Source organism: Lampris incognitus, chromosome 11 (assembly GCF_029633865.1).
Source record: "Lampris incognitus isolate fLamInc1 chromosome 11, fLamInc1.hap2, whole genome shotgun sequence".
In the NCBI taxonomy this organism is placed as follows: domain Eukaryota; kingdom Metazoa; phylum Chordata; class Actinopteri; order Lampriformes; family Lampridae; genus Lampris; species Lampris incognitus.
Window position 1 is genome coordinate 31983076 of NC_079221.1, and position 22071 is coordinate 32005146.

At 46.4% G+C, this 22071-nt stretch overlaps 1 protein-coding gene across 2 annotated transcripts in view; it reads left to right on the plus strand.

The window, feature by feature from the left end:
* Positions 1 to 22071, plus strand: part of pard3bb (par-3 family cell polarity regulator beta b) — a 520416-nt gene that overhangs the window by 153066 nt on the left and 345279 nt on the right. The window lies entirely within an intron of this gene.

Consider the following 22071-nt stretch of genomic DNA (forward strand, 5'->3'; position numbering starts at 1 on the left):
TGGGACCACTTCTGTTTCTATACAGCATTTTGTTTCTCCGATCTTGGCTGGTATCTTGACCTTTTTTTGTTGAATGTACAACTCGCCCATCCCCAAATTTGAAAGGCTTGCTACTCTCTGTGTTAACTATTTTCTGTACTTCTTTTTCATTTAGTCCCCCTACAGTTATTCAGCCATTTTTCACCACAGACAGTCCTTGTGCATGCCGTGTCAATGACAGCTGATCCCAGAGCCTCAACCATGAATATTTCCGTATCCGATTCCTTAGAAAACAGCGTTACATTTCGGGCTGCAACGATTAGTCGACATAATCGACGACGTCGATCATAAAAACTCGTCGACGCAGAATTTTAGCTTCGACGCGTCGTATAAAAACAATCAGAGCCAGTAACGTTAACTCAAAACCGCACACTGTTCATTTGTAACTGCAATGCCCTATAGGAAGTGCTGGGGGCAGTATCGCTTCCATCGTCTGATATAACTGCATTTTTCACGAACGACGAAGAGAAGAAGAAAGCGTATGAATGATGGCGGAAAGGAGAGCGAATGAGGCTAATGAAGAGCAAAAACCAGCGAGACCGAGACTATCAAAAGTCTAGGAGTATTTCACAGATGACAAGCCAAAGAAGTCAGTTAAATGCAGAATATGCAAAGCCGAATTGGCATTCCACAGCAGCACTACGCCGATGCACGAGCATTTGAAACGCAAGCACCCTGGAGCCACGATGATTGCTACTTCGGATCATGGGTAAGTTTAGCTAGTTAGCCACAGTATCGTAATGTTTACGTTAGCTTAAGTTACATGTTGGAAAACAGAACGTCTCAAGGGTGATGCTTGCTAAGCGAACGCTATTTCAGTTATGTGGATTCTGCGTATCCACCAACGAGCTGTATGTAACATTAGCTAAACAGCGCCAAGCTTGCAGCATAGCACACTACAGCTTAGAGTTGTTTAGCTCCGTCATTTATCACCGAGTGTCGTGTTTTTGCAGACTGGAGTATTAACTAGCTAAGTTAAGATTGCTAACGTTAGCTAAATGTTAACGAGTTCTAACATTCACTGACTCTGCAGTAACTTACTGCGCTATGGGCTCTAGGTTTCTTTTTTTCAGTTGAAAAAAAAAGAACTTTTTGGGCTAAAGCGCAGGCAAGACTGCAGAGACGGGGAACGTTAGCACCATCTAACATTAGCTAGCTATCTTACTTAGCTAGTCAATCTGCAGTCTGCAAAAACACGACACGGTGCTAACGTGAGCTGTCTGTAGCCTAGACAGTCAACTAGCTTTCCCAGTGCGCTCTAATCAGCTGTAGCTTGTCGTAGCGTTAGCTAGTTAGACTGGGTTGGAGCATATCAATAATTCAGTTGTAAGATATTTATTCATTTAAATGGTTTAATTGGTATTGGGCAGTACACTAAGATAAACTGATACCATAGCCTACAACTTGTGATGATAATTAATACAGCTTTCTGTTTTGTTCTCTTTCTATTTTAGTACTAAGCAAAGGCGTGTGGATGAGTTCATCCTGAAGAGAGGCTCATGCACCCCTCAAATGGCTGGAGTCTTAACAGAGAGCATCCTCAACATGCTTGTCAATGACATGAGACCAATATCCATGGTTGAAGATGGGGGATTTAAGCAGATGGTCACCACATTCCATCCAGGTTAGACCTTACCTTCCAGAACTCATTTTACTAAGCTTATGGAGGGAAAGTATGAAGCTACTTTTGGTAAGGTTAAAGATGCTCTTAAAGCAACCAAGAACAAGATTGCCCTGACAACTGATGCCTGGACCAGTGTCGCGACAGAGGCATATCTTGGCATCACCTGTCACTTTATAAGTGATGACTGGGAGCTCACTAGCTTCTGCCTTACAACCATGCCACTCGAAAAACGGCACACTGGACCCAACATTGCTGCATGGATTGAGCAGGCTGTAGAAAGGTTTGAGATCCCTCCAAGCAAGATTGTGGCAGTTGTTCATGACAATGGCTCCAATGTCATACTGGCTGCAAACATCTTGCAGGAAAAACATGGGTGGGTGTCTATCCGCTGTGCAGGCCACACTTTACAGTTGGTGATCAATCGTGCACTGACACACCCTCAGATCAGTAAAGCACTGGGAGCAGCGAGGTGTCTCGTCGAGCACTTTAAAAGGAGCAAACTGGCTTCAAGCAAGCTTAAGACAAAGCAGAAACAGATGGGGACCCCGGAACACAAACTTGTCCAAGATGTCTCTACCAGGTGGAACAGCACCTATTATATGGTGACTCGCATGCTGGAACAGAGATGGCCACTGACTGCGACTCAGTCTGACCCGGCAGTAACACAGAGAGGGAAACAATACCTAGACCTCAAAGCTGATCAGTGGACCCTGCTAGATGAACTGGCCAAAGCTCTCCAGGCCTTTGAATGTGCCACTGTCTACTTGAGTGGTGAAAGCTATGTGACAGTCTCCGCCCTGCCTCCACTAGTCAGAGGGCTTTTGAAGTCCACCCACACTGCCTATGATACAGCTCCTGTGCAGGCCTTCCAGGCGGCTGCTTCAGAGACCACTGCACGCTGGTCAAGAGAGGTCACCATCACAGATGATGACCCAAGCAAACATATCATTGCAGCTGCACTAGACCCACGATTTCGAAAACTGAAATTCCTGACACCAGAGGAGAGGTTTAGTGTTCAGAATAAAGTACAAGCTCTGGCCCTACAGTCCAAGGATGGGAGTACTGTGAATAACCAGCACACCAGTGGGAATGAAGAAGCCACAGCAGCATCAGCTGACAAGGATGCCACAGACTCAGCTGAGGGAACTCCAAATAGGTCTGTTTCAGCTCTCGATTCACTGCTTGGATGTGACTCAACAGACAGTGACAGTGAGACCAATGATGAACAGGATGCACGCAACCAAGCGATCAGTAATGAAGTGCTGATGTACTTCGGAGAGCAGCCCCTCTCAAAGACAGAAAGTCCCCTGTCTTGGTGGAAATTGAATGAGGCAAAGTATCCAACCCTTGCATCACAAGCCAAATCGTTTTTGTGTATTCCAGCTACTTCTACTCCCTCTGAGTGTCTCTTCTCAGCAGCTGGGAACATCGCCTCAAAGAAGAGAGCCAGCCTCACTCCAGAGAACGTCGACATGCTCACGTTCCTGCACTGCAATTTAAAGTGTTTATGAACTGCAGGAGATCAGAGTAAGACACACATATATACACACACACAGCTCCTCTCACTCACACACAGCAAACAAAAGACCTACAAGTCTGTCTGATCTGACTCATCCTCCCCTCCTGTTGGAGATGGTGGAGCCTAGTGAGTGGATCCACGTCCCCCTCCTGGACCAGGTTAACAGCCCCATCAGAACCGCGGTGCTGGGGCAGAGGCTGCTATTTTGAGTTACTTTTAAAACATTATTTGCACATTATTTTTACGTTTTGACTTGCACTTTAATTTGCATTATTTAATTTATTTATTTTGTTTTTATTATGATTGATAATGCATTTACTTTCATTTGTATTATTTAATGTATTTATTTAGTTTTCATTATGATTGATGATGCATTTGATTAAACAAGTAGCTCCAAAACAAGTTCCAAATTCAAATGTTTCATGAGTCATTATTTTAATTCGCTATGGGATCGTGTTATGTTAAGGCAGAGACACAGGGCGACATTCACAGGTGTGCAGACTTAAGCATGTGAGGTAAAACATGCACTGGAGCCCGGAAGAGGATCCGCGCCCTCAGGAAGCAGAGATGGAGGGTGTGAAAGAAATAATCGTTAGATTAGTCGACTAATCGAAAAAATAATCGACAGATTAGTCGACTACCAAAATAATCGTTAGTTGCAGCCCTCTTCTGTGCATTTATTTTCTTCTGTCACCTTTACATGTTCTTTCTTATGTGGGCAATCTTTCACCCAGTGGAATGTGCTTTGACAAATCCCACACTTTGTTCGTCTTCCGTACTTATCAAGTGGATTTGTGCCTGCGAGTGGTCCTCTAGCTTGCACACTTTGGGCTCGTGGGTGCGGTTTTCTTTGATCTGTGTAGTAGGCTGCATCCTGACTCACGTTAATGGCTCCCGCCTTCTGCTCATGTTTTTCTCCGAATATGCGTTTCAGTGCTGACTTCATATCATTAAAAGTGTGCTTACCACATGCAGTCAATGCCAGTTGCTTGTCTTTCACATCAAGACCTGTTGTATCCAGTAGTTTAAACGCCAAAACAGCGTCGGGCAGAACCATCTCGAATTTACGGATCCTGTTGTATTTCTGTTCAAAATCAACAATAAAGTCCACCATCGAGACGCCATTTTCCCTCGATATTCGATCAAACTCAGAATAGGCTTCATAAGCCCGGTCCTTCTCTTCTCTCAAAAAAACCTTGTCAAGTTCCCCAATCAAAGTGGTCATTCTATCATCCTTATTTAGATCATCCACATTTATTCCTAAAGCAGTATCCCTCGCTCTACCTGTCAACGATAGAGCCACAGCCAACGCTTGCTTTTTCTTGTCCAAGTTCGTCACCCGTCTCCATATTTCCACTTAATTTTTCCAGTTTTCATACGGCTTCTTTTCATCAAATCCAGGAGGCTGTCTGAAGTCATTCGAGGCAGCCATCCTCTGCTACCAATGTTAGTTTCAATTAAGACAACTGTACTTATTTAGCTGAGTTTTATTTGCGCTCTCAACAGCGAGTGGCCACAGCCTACCGAACATTTCAACAACTGCCTTTCACTAGCAGTGCGCCTTCCTCCTAACAGGAGGGTTACCGTAAGGACTGCAATAGAAATGACTAACAAAACAGGCTACCGTGTTAACTGTATTATAGGCACCAACAAAAGTTAACAAACTTAACACTTTTGCCAGTCGCATGCTCATGCTGCTCATGGGTCAGTGGATCCCTCCCTATGTGATGGCAGGACTGCTTTAAGCTCGTCTCAGGATAAATTTGCATATTATAAACTAACAAGGACCTGGACACGTAATTGCTTACTTGGGGATCGGCCATGTTTTGTGTTCTTTCTAGGAGGAGTCTAGGTTTCACTTCTGAGCATTTTCAGATTTTTTTTTATTTTTCTTTCTTCTTTGTAATTGAATCCATGTAAAAAAGGGTACACACGTCAATAAATCTCTTAAAATTCTCTCCTCTCTACCTGCTGTTCTTTTTTTACTTTTCTTACTGCCTCTTACACTTCCCCTCATCAAGTCAGTAATCTCTCTCTCTGCACTGCATGCTGGGAGTTCCGTGTGAGTGGAGGTGGTGGTGATTGAGTGTTTGGCATGGCATGGTGTTTGACTGTACTCTATTTCTAAATTTGGAGAAATGTTGCCTCTGTGGCAGGAATGAGGAAAAACACAGGAGACCAAGGCGAGTTTGATGTTTATTCCTCAACTCCAAAAACCAACTGCAGCAGGAACAACCCTGCACCGGCGAGTCCGGGAACGTAAACCACGCCCCCAGCTCACAGTCCTGCTGGGTGAGAGGCATAGCCCCTAGTGTCCGCCACACAGCCCCCCCCCCCCCCGAACACCCAGAAGGGACTCCTGGAAAGAAAATTAGTGTCTCACTGGAGGCTTAAGCAGCCTGCCATAACGGCTGCGCCGTCCCTCAGCCGAAACAGTAGGTGAAACACAGTCCAAAGCCGGCTGAGAAGCAGAACGCTGAACCCGTGAAGACACTGCCGGGGTCCTGGAAGGAGGACGACCCCGACGGGGAACCTGGGCCGGAAACACAACTTCGCCTGCCACCCTGTGCGCCGGTTTAAGCCTATCAAGCGTGACACGCTCCCTAGCACAAAACCCTTAGGACCCGTCTCAAGAACCCGAAATGGGCCATCGTATGGGGGTTGGAGGGGCGAGCGGTGAGCATCATGCCGTACAAAAACAAAACGAGCCGACATGAGCTCCGCAGGCACGAACGACCGCGGAAAACAGTGGTGAACGGGGCCTGGAACCCGAGTGCTGTCGGACAAAAAAGGATAAACGGCCGGACGGGGTCGAGGAGCGGAACTCCCAGGCAAAAATTCCCCAGGGACGCGGGGTGGCTGACCGAGCGCCAGCTCAGCGGGTGACGCGTCGAGGTCCTCCGACCAGAGCTCTGACACGAACTGGGGGCCCCTGTCTGAGGTGATATCTGACGGAGTGCCGAAACGGGCGACCCAGGAGGAAAGAAAAGCGCGTGCAACATCCGAGGATGTTGTGGAGGATAGAGGGACAGCCTCTGGCCACCTGGTGGTCCGATCTACCATTGTGAGCAGGTGCGTAAAACCCTGAGAAGAAGGTAGAGGGCCCACCAGGTCCACATGCACGTGGTCGAAACGTCTGGCCGGGATCGGAAACGGTTCGAGGGGCGATTTAGTGTGCTGGTGGACCTTAGCGCTACACATGCAGCTGCCCACCCCTTGACGTCCTTGCGGAGACCAGGCCAGACGAACTTGGAACCGACCAACTTCACCGACGCCCGAACTCCAGGGTGCGAGAGGGAGTGAATCGAATCTAAAACTCGACGGCGCCAGGCCACTGAAACAACGGGGCGGGGACGGCCGGTGGAGACATCGCAGAGGAGGGCAGGACTGCCTTCCTGCATCACAGCGTCCTCTAGCTTGAGACCGGTACGCGTTGACCTAAGGGCAAGGACGTCCGGGTCGCTGGGCTGGTCGGCAGCCATAGCGGAGAAAGCCACACCGAGGTGCGCAGGACACACAAGCACACGCGACAGACAATCAGCAACAGGGTTGGACTTCCCGGCCACATGCTGAATGTCCGTTGTGAACTCGGAGATCGCCGCTAGGTGGCGCTGTTGACGAGCAGACCACGGCTCAGTCACCTTGGACATGGCAAAAGTCAGCGGCTTATGATCCACATAAGCCGTGAATGGACGACCCTCCAGCAGGAAGCGGAAATGCCGGGTTGCAAGGTGCAGTGCCAGCAACTCCCGGTCAAAAACGCTGTACTTGCGCTCGCTATCCCGCAGTTTGCGGCTAAAAAATGCGAGTGGCTGCCACGCATTCGCCACACGCTGTTCAACCACAGCCCCCACGGCTATGTCAGATGCATCGGTTGTTAAAGCTATGGACGCCGTGGGTGTGGGATGGGCGAGGAGGGCAGCGTTAGCCAGGGCGCACTTAGCTCCGTCAAAGGCCTGGACCTGTTCGGGAGTCCAGTCGACAGGGTCGTTAGCCTTCTTAAGCCGCAGGGCTTCGTCAAGTGGCTGAAGGAGGTGGGCAGCGCGAGGGAGGAAACGGTTATACAAAATTCACCATGCCCAAGAATTCCTGCAATGCCTTAACAGAGACCGGGCGGGGAAATTCCGCCACTGCTTGCACCTTAGAAGGCAACGGGACCGGGCCTTGCGGCGAAATGCGGTGACCCAAGATGTCAATCACCGTCAGTCCAAACTGACACTTGGCCGGGTTGACTATCAGGCCGTGTTCGTCCAGACGACGGAAAAGCTGTTTCAGGTGCGCCAGGTGTTCTACAGCTGACGGACTGGCCACTAATATGTCGTCGAGATAAACGAACACGAAAGCAAGGTCACGCAACACCGAGTCCATCAGCCTCTGAAAGGTTTGCGCTGCCCCCTTCAAGCCAAAAGGCATGCGCATGAACTCAAAAAGCCCAAATGGGGTGATCACTGCTGTCTTGGGCACGTCCTCTGCGCGCACGGGAACCTGATGATAGCCGCGCACCAGGTCCACCTTAGAGAAAATAGTGGTACCTGCCAGGCGTATGGAAAAGTCCTGTATGTGTGGGATGGGATAGCGGTCATTGGCGGTGAGGTTGTTCAGGCGGCGAAAATCGCCGCCACGACCCATCCGCCTTGGGCACCATGTGAAGCGGCGAGGCCCACGGGCTGTTGGAATGCCTCACTATACCCAGACGCTCCATGATGGCGAACTCCTCCTTAGCTATAGCCAATTTTACCGCGTCGAGGCGCCGCGCGCGCGCAAAAACTGGCGGTCCCAGAGTGGGAATGAAATGTTCTACCCCGTGTTTAGTAACCGCGGTGGAAAAGGCAGGCGTAGTCACCGATGGAAAATCCGCCAGCAAACGCTGAAAAACATCCCCTAATGCCAAAAAGTTAGCGTGTGTTAACGGCCCGGCTCCCCCTGTCTCGCATGGAACAGTAGCGAAAGACACAGCATCAATTAAACGGCGGTTTGCAACATCAACCAGCAGACCATTAGCACACAGAAAATCCGTGCCGATAATACGAACCGTAATGGCGGCCACTACAAAGTCCCACTCAAAATGGCGCCCGTGGAAGCAAACAGTCACCAACCTTGTGACAAACGTCGCAATGGACGAACCGTTAGCTGCACTTAACTGTGGGCCGCCGCCTTAGGCCGACCTGTCTGTCTTAGCAGGAGGGAGTAGGCTCTTTTGCGAGCCTGAGTCCACTAGAAACCGTCTTCCTGACATCGTGTCCTTAATGAAGAGCAGCTCACTACGTCCACCAGCGCCCACAGCTGCTACTGAGCGCTGGCCCGGGAGTTTCCCGCCGCCTCAAACGTGCACGGAGGGACGCAGCGCCTCGCTTTGCCGCCGAACCGCTGGTGGAAGAAACAGAGGCCTCTCCCGCGCCGTCTCCGGGCAGTCACTTCAGCCACCATTGCCGGGTCCGCGTCCTCCGACGTCGGCTGCAGAGGATCCGATGCCACACTCTGCACAGAGAACCGTCTGGTAGCCAGCAGGACCCGATCGGCCTCCTCAGCCAAACCTCGGCAGTCACCAGCGGCCAGACACGGGGAGTTAGCCAAAGCCGCGCGCACAGGAGACGGGAGCTGGCGCAGGAAAACATGCGGGAAAAGGAACCCACCTTCGTCTGAGCCTAGCAGCGACAGCATATTGTCCATGAGATCCACAGCCGTCCCGTCGCCCAAACCGGATAGGGAAAGGGTTATATCTGCCCTCTCTGCGGTAGATAGGCTGTACCTCCGGAGCAGAAGATGTTTGAGGGCGACGTATTTATCGTGTTGCGGAGGGGCGCGCAACAGCTGCATGGCCCGGCGTGTGGACTGCAGGTCCAGCGCAGCGACGACCAAATAGTATCTGGAGTCGTCCGCGGAGATTCCACGCAGGTGGAACAGCGCCTCGACATGCTGGAACCACGAGGCCGGGTCGCTCTGCCAGAACTCTGGGAGTTTCACAGCCGCGGCGAGAACGGCCGGCTGTGAGAGTTGGGGCGGCGTGGCCGAAGTGGATTCACACTCCTCTTCTGCTCCAAACATGTTCAATTCGGGGTTACCAATGTGGCAGGAATGAGGAAAAGCACAGGAGACCAAGGCGAGTTTGATGTTTATTCCTCAACTCCAAAAACCAACTGCAGCAGGAACAACCCTGCACCGGCGAGTCCTTGAACGTAAACCACGCCCCCAGCTCACAGTCCTGCTGGGTGAGAGGCATAGCCCCTAGTGTCCGCCACACCTCCTTTTTTTCCATCTGTCTTTCGTGCATGATCAGGTAAGTGTCTCTTCTGTTTGTAGGCTGCTTGATGACTGTCCTGTCTTTTTTTCTTTTCTTTTTTTTTCTGGTTTTGCGGAGGAATGGCATTCTCCAAGACTCCATCTTCGTCCATCCATCATGGGATCTGGATAATCCTGCCGGAACCCAGTGCGATGGTGGAGGAGGTTTTGTTGGCCATAGGAGAGCAACATGGACATGGAGATATACTGTTTGCTTCCAGAATGAACAAGGCTGTGGTGGTGTTTTTGGAGGAGCATCATGTCAGTGAGATGATTGAGAGTGGTGTAGTTATGAGGGCATTTATAGTGCTGTTTCCCCGGTGTCGGTTCCCTTTACCAAAATCACAGTGTAGGGTGTTCCACCGTTTATCTCTGATGAGCTGTTGGAAAATGAGCTGCAGAGTGTTGGCAAATTGGCCAGTGTTTTCAAAACTGTCAATCTGGGATGTAAAGATCCGAAGCGGAAACGTGTTCGGTCACTCAGTAGGCAGGTGTTTATGTTTTTGGACTCTCTGATGCAGAGTCTGGAGGTTTCCTTTAGGGTTAAACACAGTGATGGCTCGTACACGGTGTATGCTAGTTCGGGGCAGTTGAAATGTTTCGCTGATGGTGTCCCTAAAGCTCACCAGCGGCGGCGTGACGACATATCCAAAGGAAATGAGGAGTCATACTGTTGATTTTTACTCTTCTCTCTTTGGGGAAGAGTAGTGTGATCTGGACAGTGCTGAAGAGCTGCTGGGAGGGCTTCCTCAGCTCAGTTCTGGGGAAAAGGCAGCCCTGGACAGAGAACTCAACTTGGAGTAGCAGACAGTAGCTGTTGGTTCGATGGATTCAGGATGGACTACAGGTCTAGATGGGCTCGCCACTGACTTTTATAAGCATTTCTGGTGTTCTGTTGGACCTGACGTGCATGAATTACTCTTGGAGTGCTTTCATACAGGGACGATGCCTGTCTCCTGTAAGAGTGCAGTTCTCTCCCTGCTGTCTAAAAAAGATTTAGCTTTACTGGAAAACTGGTGGTGCTTTTATGCTCAGACTATGAAGGGCTTTCCAGAGCACCATCAAACTGACTAAGAGACTATCTGAATATACTTCTTCATATGGAACAAACATACTGTGTACAGGGCAGAACAATAATGGACAGTCTCTTTCCTTTTTGAGATGTGATTGACTTACGTAAACTTTATGAACTTGACATTGGTATTCTTTCCTTAGATCAAGAAAAAGCATTTGACAGGGTAGGCCATGGCTATTTGTTTTCAGCACTTGCGGCTTGGTTTTGGTGAACATTTTGTGTCACGAATGGGGTCACAGAGGAAGATGCAGAGGACAGGAAGAAATGGAAATGGATGATCCGCTGTGGCGAACCCTAAAGGGAGCAGCCAAAAGTAGTAGTAGTAGTCAGTGTTGTGGTTGAGTCACTAAACCTCGAGGTTGAGTCTCAAGTCCCCAGTGTTCGAATCCGAGTCCAACTCCGAGTCCCCAAAGAGTCCGAGTTGAGTCTGAGTCAAGTCCCCATTACCTGAGTCGGAGTCTGAGTCATCAAGGTTGAGAATGAGTCGAGTTCCAAGATGGGCTCCAGTGCTCCACTCTGGCACCGTAAAAAAGCTGACATACAAATAAAAAAGGTCCACATTAAACAAAAAGGACACAGCTGTCACCATTTCAAAGGGAGTTTATTTACTTTGTGACACAATAGCCAAACAAATGCACCCGCAAGCATGTGCACACACACCAGCGTTGTAGTCGAGTCACTAAACCTCGAATCTGAGTCGATTCTCGAGTCCACAGTGTTCGAGTCCAAGTCCGAGTCATCAGTGCTCAAGTCCAAGTGAAGTCATGAGTCAGACTCAAGTCTGAGTCCTGGACTTGAGTACTACAACACTGGTATTAGTGGGGTTATTGTACAGTGGTGCTGAGTGTTAAGTGAATATTGGGGGAGAGTTGATGCAGCAAATCCCTGTGCAAGGGGGATAAGGGGAGGTTGTCCCATCTCAGGGCAGCTTTACAGTCTGGCCATTGAACCTTTGCTCTGCAGGCTGAGAAACTGGCTCAGTAGGCTTTCGCTTTCAGGGGCACACACAATCTACCTTTGATAGTTTCTGCTTATGCGGATGATTTAAATGTGTTTGTCAGGGATCAGGGGGACATGGAGGCTCTGTAGGACAGCCTGGGATTATATCCGAAGGCCTCATCAGCAAAGGTAAACTGGGCAAAGAGTGAGGCCTTGCAGGTGAGACAGTGGAGAGAGAGGGCTGTACCTAGTCTGCCCACAGGTCTGCAGTGGGGGAGAAGAGGGATGAAGGTGTTGGGGGTATTTTTGGGCACAGAGAATCAGGCAGAATTGGGAGGGTGTGATGGAGAAAAAGTGTGTGCCAAGTTGTCTAAATGGAAATGGTTGCTACCCTAGCTGTTGTATCGGGGTCAAGTTTTGGTTGCCAATAAGTTGCTTGCCTCGATGTTGTGGCACAGATCATAGTGCCATAGTGGACATTTCTTGGTCTGGACAGCACTGGACATGAGTTCCTGCCTTATACTTGCCAGTGGAAGAAGGAGAACAAGGTCTCGTGGACATTGCCTCTCTTTTGATGGCTTTTAGGCTGAAGACCGCGCAGAGACTGCGCGGTCTTCAGCCACCACACACCACAGTGTGTGGTGGCTGACATAGCCGAGCTCATCCTGTGGACAGCTGGTCATCTGGGATACAGTAAGCAACTGTTTCTACTGAGGCTGGAGTAGGTAGATCTTTTTTTTGGGGGGGAGGGGATTTTTCCCCCTTTTCTCCCCAATATTATTTGGCCAATTATCCCACTCTTCTGAGCCGTCCCAATCTCTGCTCCACCCCTGCAGGGGTGCAGACTACCACATGCCTCCTCTGATACTTGTGAAGTCACCAGCCGCTTCCCCGCCACTTCTTTTCACCTGACAGTGAGGAGTTTTGTCAGGGGGACATAGCATGTGGGAGGATCATGTTAGCCCCCCCCCCCCCAACAGGTTCCCCAATGGACCGGAGGAGGTGCTAGTGCAGCGACCAGGACACATACCCACATCCGGCTTTCCACCTACATACATGGCCAATTGTGTCTGTAGGGACGCCCGACCAAGCCGGAGGTAACACAGGGATTTGAACTGCCAATCCCCATGTTGGTAGGCAACAGAATAGATCGCTATGCTACCTGGACACCTGAGGAGGTAGATCTGACAGGCCAGTCACCTTTCTACAGCTCACTCTGTCCTGGATGTATGGAAGATCCTGAAGACCGCCAGGGAGCCTGCTGTTGTCATCAGCCAACATAAGATCTTCTCTGAGGGAGGCCGGATGTGTGAAGCTGGGACATCTGATGATGGCTGTTGGGACCCTGCAACAATGCACCAACATCAGACCCAGGTTGTTAAATGGTATTATTGAGGAGTTGTGTGCATTGATTCCAGAGCATCTGAGGATCACCTCCTTTCTTTCACGACCCCACGAGTGGATGAGTTCAAAGACCGGGGAAAAAAGGCAACTTACATCCTGTGTGTGAAGGTGAGGCACTTTCAGTCTCTGCAGGCCATAAGGTGGGCTGAGTTTTTTGGCCCAATCTCTTCCCCGAAAGGCTAATGGCAGTCCCTGTACAAGCTACCAGTTGAAAAATGACCAGCTGACCTCCAGTGGAGGATTGTGCATGGGGCAATATCCACGAACAGACACAGAGTGTACCTGGATCCTGATCATGGGGAGGTGTGTCTTTGTTCACAGTGTGAAACTCTTAACACATTTATTTGTCCAGCGTCCTAGGTTGGTGGGTGTGTTTGAGTTGTTCAGGGGTTGGTTTTTGGGGTTGGGTGAGGTTTGTTTCTTTTCAGTTGTTTGTCTGTGGTCCTAAATATCTAGCTAGAAAGAAAGGCACTTATGTCATATCAGCTATGGCCAAATTAGCCATCTAGTTTAGCCGTAAAAACTGGGCCTGGGTGGGCTGTGTGTACCCTGTGCAGGTGCTTATAGGACTACTGAAGGCTTGGTTCAGGGTGGAGCATGCCTACTACAAAATGGTGGACAATCTGGAGGCTTTCAGCTTTAAATGGGCTGTAGGGGGAGTGTTGTGCTCAGTAGGGGGATGATGAAGATCTGGTCTTTTTTTTCAACTTGGTGTAACAAAGGAAAGCTCTGGCTGTATTGTTAGCCTGTATTTCTTTTTTTTTTCTTTTGCTTTTTTTTGTCTTTTTGTCTGTACACCTATTGTGGTGCTTAAAGAAGGGCTTTGTAATCTCTCTCTCTCTCTCTCTCTCTCTCTCTCTCTCTCTTGCTCACTACCACAAGCAAGTACGCAAACACACTCATATGCACACCAACACCGACAGGCCTCTCTCTCCTCAGACAGCTTGGCTCTGATGGAGATAATGGCTCTGGGTAATTGGTCAAATTGTCACTTGGCCTTTGGGAGAGAGGGATGGTGCGAATGGATGTGATGGCGTTGAGGGACACTTTCGGTCCTTCTCTTCTGCCTTTTGGCCCCTGTATTTATTTACTCTTGTTCTTTCTCCCTCTTTTCCTCCCCCTTTGTTTCTTATCATTTTCCATTTACATAAAGATTTATTCTTATACAGTTTCTTCCGTCCTCTTCTATTACTCAGACTCTCAAACATGCATGCATTCTTGAACAAAGGCACACGCACACACACACGCACACACACACACACATACACAGGTTGTAGGTTAGTTACTGTGTGTTAATTAGGCTGGGACTGTTTTCTGCTACCAGGGATCCTACAACACAACATTTATTTAACATCTTTTTTTTTGTGTGTGTGTGTGTTTGAGAGCATGTGCGTGTGTGCCCAGTTTGTATTTTCACAAGCTGGCTTGTGTGTATGTATGAGTGAATTTGTGTATGCCTGTATGCTCACATGTGTACCAGTGTCCAAGTGTTTACCTGTTTGTGCTCATTGTAGATTCCCATGTGAACCGACAGCCTACAAGAGTACTGAACTGCTGTTCATTACAAGTGTAAAACAAACCTGACATGTTCTGAACAACAGGAACACGACATATGTGAGAGCTCTCGCTCTCTCACTCGCTCGCTCTCTCTCTTGTTCTCTCTCTCGCTCGCTCTCTCTCCATTTTATTGTCTACAAACTGTTAGTGTGATATTTGAAGGAAGCAGTGGTTGTGGTAGAGAAAAGGCTCCTTTTTGTGTAATGCTAAAGAATAATTATCAGGGCTGTTGGACCCATGTTCCTTTGCATTCATTCCATTGTAAATGGGGGAAATGAATAAATAAAAAGACAAGTTCCTGTCTTTAGAAAGGCAAGTAAACTGCCGTGTGTAACAGATGTACCAGATGGGGCATGAGTTGAGCATTAGTTTGGAGCAGACAATCTAATTTTCTAGCTCTGTGTGCATCTCCGTCCGTTAAAATGTCGATGTAAATAGCTATGTCTGACCTCTGTTCATTTTGTTTGTGTCTTTGAATCTATCAAACAGTATACTTGCCTATCTGACTTATAGTCACTATTTTTCACAGTGCAAAGTATATTCAAATTATTTTGATGATTTGAAATGTATCTTTTGTAAGGGCAGAAACAGAAAAAAACAACTTCCATTTTGAAAAGTTGTATCACACACACACAGAAACCTAAACACATATTACAAGACCAAACACACAGACTCGTATATTCTAACAAATTGCCCTTACAGTAATTCAGACACACAGACACAAATACTCATGCACCCGTGCATGCTGGCACACACACAAATAATCCAACATGGATTCCCCCCCCTGCATTAATAATGCTCACTCTAGCAGCTTTTTTAGGGAACACTTAGCTTGATTGGTTGTTCAGTAATTAGCGATATTGCTAATAGTTGACTCTTTTTATCTGCTCTGAGCAATAATTAGATTGGACTGAAATGAATAGATGCTAGCAGCCCATTTATTCAGACCGCCATTATTCAAAAGTAGGACCATCCATCAAGGACTTTAAATAAAAAATAATGCTGCTGCTTTTTTTTCCCAGCTTTTGGCGAGAGTGGCTTTCTCTCAGAAGGATTGATTATGTCCTTTCCAGAACAGCACCGACTTGTGCGAATTCTGAATTTGATTTGTATTCATAAAATATTATTAAAATGTTCATTAGTTTTAAAGAGTTATTACTATATACTGTATATCACAATTTGACTCTCTACAGGTATTAATCAGAATACTGCTTTATTAGCTAATATTGAAATGTTTCACTTACTTTTACACTGTCCCTTGTAATGCAATTGGTTCGTTGTTTTCCAAATCATCAAGATGAATAATTTGTGCTTAATCATCATTCTAGCATTAAATGAAATTACTGGGCTCAACGTCTCAGCCAGAATTATGCAACTCTGGCTGTCAAAATTTGGGACATATCTAAGTTGTCTGTGCGAACACTCAGCCAAGTCTTTTTGCTGGTATGTGCAAACTGTGAAAATAAAATGGATTCTGATTCAAAATATTCTGACCAATTAAAAAAAAAAAGCAAAATGTTCTACCTACCCATAGTCAGCAATCTTGAAACTCTGCATTAGCAAGAAACCATCTTGGGTTTGATACAACACCAGATGTGTGTAGTGATGTTGCTCTGTCCTTTCACTGGGGCATGACTCTTATTGAAGCTGGAATTTCATCAATCTGGATTCTCTGCTTTGAAGGGTTTTTTATTCCCAAACAAACGTCCATGCATTTACTTGGTTGGCTTTTAAAGACTTGTGCTGGAATATAGTGGGAAGCTCGCCTTCATCCATTTGCTGCAGCGTACCACTATCAATCTCTGATGTTTTGACAATGGATAGTGCTGTTGCAGTTGGACACAAAGGGTGATTTGACGTGTTCAATAAGCTTTCTGTCCAATTAAATTTATTATCATGATCGTGTTGATGGTAAAATGTACTTGGAAAGCACTTAAAATGTCCTGTAACATAACCAAGTTAAGTAAAAGTTGATCCTTGTTTGATTCAAATGGATGAAAAAGATAAAGCCAAGTTTGAAGGGTGAAATGCAATATATTCTATTTGTTGTATGGCTTAACAGTGGCAATGTTATTCATTAATTTTAACATTCATATAACCTGTGGTACTTTATACTAATAGGAGTAATTTGTAATAAGCTTGTGATTGTGTTGAGACCATGACAGCTTTGATGGTGTAATACTTTTTAATGTCATCTTGAAGTCAGTAAGCAGTAAATTGCTATTAACAATAAGGCGTTTGACGTGTAGCCTAAAACATCTTGCTGGCTGTCTTAATTAATACATATTGTGATGAGATTCAGAATTGGAATTGCCAATTAGCACATCAAAGTGTGTGTGTGTGTGTGTGTGTGTGTGTGTGTGTGTGTGTGTGTGTGTGTGTGTGTGAAAAGGGAGGGGACCATATAGAAATGAATGCAGCAGATATCTATTAAACCAGAAATACAATTAACTAACATAACACTTCCCCATTAATTGATGAGGTGGCTTCAGTTTATAACAGAGGTTTGTATGATTAATAACACCTGTCAACCTCTTAGCAATTAAGCTCATGTGGTACCATCTGTGATTAGACCAAACTAAATGAATTCTGAGCTGTCAAACCCGTGTTCTTTTTCTTTTCTTTTCTTTTCTATTCTTCCAGTCATATCAATCACATCTCCCTTACTCCTCAGTGTTGTCTTACCTTCTTATCATGTCTCTTCATCCTCTTTTTGACTCTGTTAATTTTTTCCTTTTTTTTTTTAAACTCCTTTTAGGGATGCCCAGAAATAATCGATTGATGAATGTCTGTTATGCTTACGCCACATTGAACATGCTCAAACACTCAGTCATATTTTACAGGCATTTTGTTTTGACTGAACATGTCCTTTCGGCCTCAGAGCTCATGGCGAATGAACTGTGTCAAAGACTCGCCCCTGAACATGTCCAAGATAACGTTTCTAAATAATATTCAATAATCATCCCTGTGATTTAATTTAACATGTTTTATTTGGATTAAAATGCTTCTGTTTAAGCCTACGCCAGCCGTTTCAAACTGTTAATGCTCATTATCCCCACCAGGCGCATGTAGCCTGGGGGGATTATACATTTTGGTTTTGTTTGTGTGTGTGTGTGCGTGCGTGCGTGTGTGTGTGTGTGTGTGTGTGTGTGTGTGTGTCCGTCCGCAGCTAATCTCACAAACTACTGGATCTGTCAGCCTAAAGTTTTTTTACGCAAAGTTATGACTGTGTGATGAAGAACCTCTCATGGTTGCGGTTATTCAAAACCTTCGAAAATCATTTGTTCTCGCTATCATTGCTCCCTCTCTTCTTTCACTCTCTAGCTCGCTTGACCAAAGCTGCTCTCTGTTGCTGCCTGATCCGAGTCAACAGTGCACATGCATGCGCATGCGCGACTCACATCTACGGCTGACTTGGATCGGGCACGGACATGATCAAAAGTTATTGAAATAATTTTGATAATCACAGAAAGAAAGTCATCTGGACACAACGTTTAATGAGAGAAATGTTTCATCACTCATCTAAGTGACCTCTTCAGTCTCAACTGACTGCAGGTGTCCACACCCTTATAAACAATACATACAGTGACATAATGACCAAAAACGGTCGATTTCATATGCAAATTGCTGTGAGCATCAACAAAGTTTCAGTATATGCCAGTATTCGCTCATGGCCAAGATGTGTTATTTCAAAGGTAACTAGATCTATCTACAGCCTGGCATGACTGCCTGAAAAGACATTTTGAAGAACACCCATTTCAAAATCAGTGACTATTCCAGGTTTTGCAGGGCTAAGGAAAACTATCAACATAATCAGAATCCGAAGTACTTTATTGACCCCTGAGGGGAAATTGGGTGAAGTTACAGTTTCTCACATTCTAGAAGAGAAAATATATATAAGCATAAGTGAAATTGTAAGAAAAATAGAAAAATAAAAATATGTGCATTAAACTACAATTAAGAATGTGTGCAGAATATGAATGCAGTACTAATGCACTACAAATGCATACCAGAGTATTGCACAGTTGAAATATCTGTCCCAGTTGTAGTCATCTGCTGCAAAATGCAAAGAGCATACGTGAAGATTTCCCAGTACTGATGTCGGTGCGTTCTATTTGTTTTTTTGTTTTTTGTTTTTTTATTGCTCAGCGTCATTCTTTGCACCATTCAGCATATGTTAGTAATTGGTATTAGCTTACGCTTACTCCCTCCTCTCTCTTCTTTCTGTAGTTTACGCATCCAGGCACAATACAACGAGAAGGCAAGTTTGTTGTCAATAAAACGAATAATTCAATTTATATCGTTTTTCGGTTTTCTGATCGAAGAGTGACGCTTTAAGATGCCAGTCTTTGTACACAGAGCCACAAGAAAGACCCGCCTCCACGAGTTTGGTGGGCTTTGGAAGGATTTGGGGCGGGGATGGCATCATGATCCAGAAAGGGCCAGTGTGGGTGCAAGTCTTTGTTCCAACCAAGCAGTTACACACCTAACTATTAGTCAAGCAACCGTCTTTGCTAAAGACCTTGATTTGTAGACTCAGGTGTGTAACTGCATGGTTGGAACAAAGACCTGCACCTACACCGGCCCTTTCTGGATCATGTTGCCCATCCCTGGTTGGGTGTCAGAAGTTCACGCACAATGCATCCTGGTACGTGTAGGCACTGCCGGCACGGCTCTGCGACCAGGAGAACTCAGATTTCTCTGTCAATTCGCAGCTGCTAGCATATATAACATACCTGAGGTGGATGGGTTAGCGAGAGATGACCTACGAGCTAGGCGGTCGAACACTGGGCATTTCTCTGCCTGTATTTGATGTGATTTCGCTACATGTTTTGAAACATTGCTTGTGTTTCTGCCCTTACATGCAAAAAACTTGTGGCAACAAGCATTGTCAGCATCGACTAGTGAAGTATAACCAGACTTAAGATTGTTTAGTTCTCTCCGTCATTGTCACTAAGAGCAGGCTCTGTGTATGTATGTGTGTGCACGCACACCTGCTTGTCTGTTATTTTCTTTCTGATCTCCTCAGACTACTCTCTGCTTTGCTGTCTCTGGTCCATGTTCAGTGTTGTGCACACAATGAACACAATGATACCAAGCAGCACAGTGACGCCTTTTCTCCATTTGAATAGGCTGAATGACTGATTACAAGATTGGCGACGTGTGTGATACTACTTAAAGAAACTAATTAGTTTGAAATATCACTATAATACAATTATGTGTTATCTTTTCTAGGAGGTTCCAACAAATGTGTCAAGCCATTTTAAATATCTTTGTACATTAAGCAATAAGTCATCTCTTTTCACAGCTTCGTTTTGTTCTATGACATGCCAAAGGCATGCAAGTATACGTGACAAAATAGCTTTTAATTTCATCACTTTTCCGGAGGAATGAAGCATTATTTCAATGAGCTGTAAGGGCATCAACAAATTTGAGCACGTCTGTACGACAGGCTCCGAGAGAGACATCTCTCTTCTGGATTGAGAATGGCGAAAATGCATCATAGACAAATGTCTTAATCTTATTGCTAATTAGAAACGTAGTTGGTGAGATAAAAGGTGTGAAACAATGTTTATGTAGCCTAAATAAATAGGATATTTGTTTTTTTTTTGTGGGGGAGGGGGGATTTTTCCCCCTTTTTCTCCCCAATTGTATCCGGCCAATTACCCCACTCTTCCTAGCCGTCTCGGTCGCTGCTCCACCCCCTCTGCTCATCCGGGGAGGGCTGCAGACTACCGCATGCCTCCTCCGATACATGGGGGGTCGCCAGCCGCTTCTTTTCACCTGACAGTGAGGAGTTTCACCAGGGGGACGTAGCACGTGGGAGGGTCACGCTATTCCTCCCAGGTCCCCGTCCCCCTCAAACAGGTGCCCCGACCAACCAGAGGAAGCACTAGTGCAGTGACCAGGACACATACCCACATCCAGCTTCCCACCTGTGGACACGGCCAATTGTGTCTGTAGGGACGCTCGGCAAATCCAGAGGTAACACAGGGATTCGAACCGGAGAGCCCCGTGTTGATAGACAATGAACAGACCACTATACTACCTGGACGCCTGGATAAATATTTTCTTAATTTCTCCAATACCGATAGTAGATCCGTTAACGTCGGAGTGTATCGATACTACAGTCTTTAATAATTTGGCAGTGGTGCCCGTTTCATACTGGGTTTCGTAGCCATCCCTAATTGAAGCAGTTGTTGCGTAGCCTGTCAGACCACAGTGTTCTTTTATAGGTGGGTGTCATCGGGTCTGTGGGGCTTACCAAAGAGTGATCATTTGTTCTTCAGTCTCAGTGCACGTTGTGGGAGAAAGATCGTTGAGATGGGCATACTGGACTCCTCCCGTTTCATCGATTAACTGCTCCTCTAACTCTTCCTCTCGTTCTTCATGTTCAGGTGGCTTTTCTACTTTTCTTAGTCTTCCTCTTGCTCACTTTACTACGTGTCTCTATCACTTTGGTCAGTACCATAACAGTTTCTCCTTCATTTTTGTTTCTCCCCCATTTCCTTTTTTTTTCTCTCCTTGCTCTCTTCTCTCCTCTGCATCCCTCTCTGTCTGTAGTCGACAGGTGGTGGGGATCATGTGTGCTTAGGTTAAGAGGTCAAAGGTGAGAGGTCATTTTAGGAGTCCATTAGTGCCTGCCGCTAGCATCGACCCTTGTTGACCTTTATGTGTGTCACCCAGTGTGTGTCTGCGTGAGTGTTGCTGTTTGTCATGACAGGGGTCCATTAGTCTTATTTGTGACCCCCTGTGGACGTATAGTTTGGTCACATAAAGGCAGTTAGACACGCATAGCCAGAAGGGACACTGTCGCACAAGCAGTCACTCACACACACACACACATACACACATACGCCATGTACCATGTAGTTAGTTCCTTGGTCATTGTGGATACTTATTATTACAGCTCCCAAAGCACATATTTACACTCTTGTTTGTCTCTCTCTCTCTCTCTCTCTCTCTCTCTCTCTCTCTCTCTCTCTCTCTCTCTCTCTCTCTCTCTCTCGCTCTCTCTGTTAGTTTTGCATTCAACCATTGATGAATCCATCCATCAGTTTAGCAATTCTTACACTGATCTGTTCATACATCCATCCATCCATCCACCAATTATCCAAGCCAGTTATCTGAATCCAGGCTGCGGGATGCTGGAGCCTATCCCAGCAGTCATTGGGCAGCAGACAGGGAGACGCCCTGGATAGGTTGCCAGTCCATCTTTCATTCTTCGATATTAGGGCATATATCCACCTCTGTTTTTTTTTTTTTTTGGGGGGGGGGTTGTTTTTTTTTTAAAGTAAAGGTCCAGTGTCAGACAGGGTATCGTGTTTGAAGCAGTACACTCTGCTGTAAGTCAAAGTTAAAGCAGTCTAAGTTCAACAAGTCCTTCATTTGAAGGACTTGTTGAACTCAGCTACCCAGCTAGCCAGCCATTGATGTAGCCCTCCATTTTTCCATTAATTCATCATTTATCTGTCTATCCATCCTTTTTTTCTTCCCTTCCCTCCATCCATTTGTCCATCAGTTCATTTTTATCTTTAACAGTCCACTTGTCCATCAATTCACTGTTACCTCCATATCTTCATCATTCCACCCATCCCTTAGCTTTCAAAATAATTTTCTATCCATGGATCTTTC